General features: G+C 53.3%; 1 pseudogene; it reads right to left on the bottom strand.

Annotated features, from left to right (window-relative positions):
* Positions 1-503: 503 nt before the first annotated feature.
* On the bottom strand, positions 504-1,462 carry LOC120383544 (annotated as a pseudogene).
* Between the last annotated feature and the right edge of the window lie 3,424 nt (positions 1,463-4,886).

The following is a 4,886-nucleotide window of genomic DNA, read 5'->3' as shown; positions in this document are numbered from 1 at the left end:
GGCCACAGAGGGAAATGAGTGGGGCAGACAAATGTGGCAAAGGAGAGGAGGCCAGGCCAAGGGGGTGGGAGTGGGGGGTGCGCCCACTAGCACTTGTGCAAAAAGTCAATTGTAGCTGGCTGCTGCTGCAGGCCCAAATGGCGGAAGTGGGCGTGGCAAGGCAGGTGAGCAGCTCAGTCCCAGAGGCAGGAGATTGAGGTAGAGAGAAAACAGTCAGCGGGGGGTGGTGGAGGGGGCAACGATGGTGGTGGGGGCGAAGGGGGACACGGATGGACCGGAGGCAGGCTCCACCCCACACCCCCAGAGTCCCAACAGACACAGTCCAAACCCCCACCACAAGAACACAGTCCAAAAAATACTCAGTCCTCAAGTGCCCCCTCCACAGTGGTCTTCAGAGCCGCTATGAGGTCCTCCAGCAGCAGATGGTCCTCTCCTTCTCCTCCCCCTCCTCCTCCTCGGGGCTCCAGCAGCTCCCCAGTAGCAAACTTTATTCCAGTCGGACGCTAAGAATTCAGTGTGAGGAATTTGCTTTTGTTGGGAAAAAATATCCTGCCTATCATTTTCCACAGAGAACTTTTTATCTCTTTGTTTCTTAGACTGTAAATGATTGGATTCATTAGTGGTGGCACCACAGAATACAATACAGCAGCCGTCAGGTCCAGAGATGTTGAAGACATTGACCTGGGCCTCATGTACGTAAATGATGCTGTACTGATAAATAAACAAAAACAACCAGGTGAGGGATGCAGGTGGAGAAGGCTTTGTACCTGCCTTGCTCAGAGGAGATTCTCATCACCGTGGAGAAGTTGTGAATGTAGGACACAATTATCAACACAAAGCAGACCACATCTAGAAGTGATCCAAGGGCAGTCATGACTATTACATTAGCATGTGTATCAGAGCAAGAGATCTTTAGCAACTGTGGGATATCACAGAAAAACTGAGTGATAACATTGGACTCACAGAAATGTAACCTAAAAGTATTAGCTGTGTGTAGTACAGAGGAGATCATGCTGCTGATCCATGAGCCAGCTGCCATCTGGGCACATGCTCCTCTGTTCATAGTAACCCTGTAATGCAGAGGGTGGCAGATTGTAATGTAGTGGTCATATGCCATCACTGTGAGAAAGGCCAGCTCGGCTACTGCAAAAGATACGACCAAAAAGACTTGGGTGACACATCCAGAGAAAGAGATGAGTCTGTTGTTGATTAGGGAGTCAGCCATGGACTTGGGGATGGTGACTGAGATGTAGCAGAGGTCTAGGAAGGATAAGTTTCCCAGGAAAAAGGACATAGGGGTGTGAAGGTTGTGGTCGAGGGCTACGACTGTGATATTGAGACGATTCCCCACCACGGCTGCCAGGTAAATCATTAGAAACATCAGGAAGTGTAAAATCTGCTGTTCCCGCACATCAGAGAATCCCAAGAGAAGGAACTCAGTCACGGTAGTTCTGTTGGACATTTCTTGTGTAGCGATACACTGCAGAGGGAAGGCCAATGGGAGATGGTAATGGAACAAGAAACAGAAGGTAGACAGAGACTGGTTTTACATATTATGCTGCAGGGCATATATTGCAGCTCAGGAAAATAACAAGACTCTTCCTTTTCTTCTCCATCACCATGTACAGGGGTGGAAGGTTTGTAGAATTTTTGGTGGTGCCCAGAACCCACCCCCCACGCTCTGCCCCCCCCAAACTCCACCCCCCCACACCTGCCTAAGTCTCTGGGAGGGAGTTTGGGTCGGGGAAGGAGGTCTGTGGTGCAAGCCCTGGGCTGGGGCAGGAGAGTGGGGTGCAGGATAGGTGAGATGTGGACTCTGGGAGGGAGTTTGTGTGGAGGAGAGGGTCTGGGGTGCAAGCTCTGGAATGGAGTTTGGGTGCTGAGTGCAGGTGCTGGGCTGCGGCAGGAGGTGGGGGTGCAGGAGGGGGTGAGGTATGTAGGCTGTGGGAGGGAGTATGGAGGGGTGGGAGTGCAGGCTCTGGGATGGAGTTTGGGTGCTGTTTGCAGGCTCCAGGCTGGGAAAGGGGCTGGGGATGCAGGAGGGGATGAGGGGTGCTGGCTCTGGGACTGAGTTTGGGAACGGGAGGGTGCGTGGAGGGATGGGGGTGCAGGCTCTGGAATGGAGTTTGGCTGTAGGCTCTGGGCTGGGACAAGGGGTGGGGGTGAGGGGTGCAGGCTCTGGGAGGGTGTTTGGGGGCAGGAGAGGGTGTGGGAGAAGGGGGTGGGGGTGCAGGCTCTGGAATGGAGTTTGGGTGCTGTGTGCAGGCTCTGGGATGGGACAGGGGCTGGGGGTGCAGGAGGGGGTGAGGGGTACAGGCTCTGGGCTGGGTGCAGGCTCTTGGAGCGAGTTTGGGGGCGGGAGGGCATGCGGAGGGAGGGAGTGCAGGCTCTGGGAGGGAGTTTGAGGACTGAAGAGTATTTGCAGAGTCTGGGGTGGGAGTGGGGGTGGGGAGTTGCAGCGCTTACCTGGGGCTCCTAGGCAGGGCAGGCCAGGAGTCTCCGTGCACTGCTACCCCCAGGCACTGCCCCCACAGCTTCCCATTATCTCCAGGGGCACTTGGGGCAGGACACAGACCCACCTGTCCAGGGGCTGCAGGGAGGGGCCGGCAGCCATGTGGAGGGAGCAGGCAGGAAGCCACTCAGCTTCCCTGCCCTGCCAGTGGTGAATGGTGGTCCACCACCACAGGCCCATAGAACTCGCCGCCCATGACCATGTAATTACAAGGTTTACAATACAGGTTCATGAGGTGCTACTTTAATGGCATCTTTTTATTCAAAAGACCTGCTGCTTGTGTTTATTTTAAGCCCTGTCCAGTCACTTTGCTGATTAAGGTCTTGATTCACAAAGGGGCTTAGGCCCCTAAATGCCATTTTAGGCACCTCAGTCCAACATTTATGCCCCACAGACAGTCACAAACCCCCCGCTCAGCTGCTGCCTTACCCCATAGATGGCCAGATTGTTAAAGGTGTTGAGGCATAGGGTAGGATTTTCAAAAGTATAAAGATGCCTTCCTGACGGTGTCTCATTGAAACTGGTACATTTTAGGCAAACGGTTAGGTTTTGACAATCGGTGTTTTCTGACAAAAAAACAAAGTTAATTGAAAAATTCCTGGCCAGCTCTAATTGGAGCTAAGTTCTTCCTGCCACTGTATCACACAGTGGATCAAGAATGAAGGGTCAGGTTTTTAAAGGTGTTTAGGTGCCCAGTTGGATTTTCAAAAGCATCTAGATGTTTAACATCCATTGGTTTGGACATGTCTAGGTTTATCTCAGAATCCCGCTAGGCATCTTTAAAAATCTGGCCCCAAGTGTCTAAGAGAGTGTAGAAGACCTGACTCTGACCTCGCAGACGACAGCCCAATCCCAATGAATTTAGTGAGACTGAATATCAATAAACTCAGACCTCTTGCTCGCTGCCTATCAGCTGCGTGGCTGACTCTGGGCTTCTCTGGCAGCAAAGAGTTGGCGCTGTGGGTAGAAGATTTATCCATGTCTGTTCTCTAAGGGCGGTTGGTGAGTCAGACCCTGGAGCCCTGTTCATCAGATATAGCAACTCCTTCTCATCCCACCCTCTGTTGCCCTTAGTGCCCATTATACAGTATAGCTGCCCCTTCCTTGCCCCCACCCTTTGCTGCCCCTAGTGCTCATTAACAGTAAAATTATCAGAGGTCTTTGTCATCAGGTGTCTTTTTCTGCCAGCCAATGGCTATCATAGGAAATAAATACCCCCTTGTCAAGCCTTACCTGTTGCTTGCACCTTCTGTATTATCAGGGCAGAAGCAGTCATAGGAGGTTCACGAATGAGAATGGAGAGGATTTATAACCACATGGGGTGGAAGGATGGCCTAGTGGGCGGGGATCCACTTAGCCATTGCAATGCCCTGTATTGCAATGCCTAACTTTTAGGTCACCTGCCACCCAGGGGAAATCACAGATCCTCTGTTTGGTGCCCCAGATCTCCATACAATGCCTGGGAAGAGGTCGATGCCTGAGGGAGAGTGCACAAAGCCAGCACACTAGGTGGGAAGCTGCCTAAGCCAGCCAGTAGCAGATGCCAAGGGGAGGGATGTGTTCTAGCAGAGAGTTTTGTGCTTAAGTCCAGGCAGAAAGGAGGTGACTAGCTCTTCCAGCAATTCACTGCCGGGAGCCCTTCTGGAGCCAGGCGTCTAAGCTGTTTCTTGCAAGATTGGAGGTGGGACATACCTAACCGCATAGCAGATGGTCAAGGGGTGGGAGGGCGAGGGAGAGAAAGGACTGCACCCATGGGAGTAGGACAAAGGACTAGGCCAGGACTTAGAGATGTCCCATGGAGACCTCAGCTCAACTCCCCCTCTGCGTGGTATGGAGCAGGGTTTGAACAGGTGTTCCCCCCTCAGCGGGATGCCCCCACCACTGGGCTGTGGAGCGGGTCCCACATTCTATCCAGACCAAGGCATGTTTAATTATGGATGCAGCGTCAAACATCTGGAGCGGAAGAGCTGGAGGGAGCCTCATGTCAGGCTATCCCATAGCCCAGTGGTTTGGGTGCTCCCCTGAGAGGGGGCAGATCCCTATTCAGGCCCCTTCTCCTCAGGCAGAGGAGGGACTTGAAGTGGCTACTCTCATATCCCAGCTGAGTGCCTTAACCAATGGCTTGAAGGTGACTTTTGCCTCCCCACCCCACCAGCTGTGTTGGGTGGAGTGACGTGTGCTCTCAGGACACCTACCGGATCGGGCCCTGCAGGTGAGCTTGGTGGGGAAACGTCCATCTTCACCTGCTTTGAGGTTCCCTCTGGGGCTTAGCAGTGAGCTAGGCATCTGGGTGCCTGCCTGAGGCAGAAACTTAGGTGCCGACAGGGTTATTCAGCAGCTGAGCGGAGGCAGGGGCGTCTCCAGACACCAGTGC

Source organism: Mauremys reevesii, linkage group 15 (assembly GCF_016161935.1).
Source record: "Mauremys reevesii isolate NIE-2019 linkage group 15, ASM1616193v1, whole genome shotgun sequence".
In the NCBI taxonomy this organism is placed as follows: Eukaryota; Metazoa; Chordata; order Testudines; family Geoemydidae; genus Mauremys; species Mauremys reevesii.
Note: the sequence above shows the minus strand (reverse complement) of the source record. Positions and strands in the feature narration are given on the sequence as shown.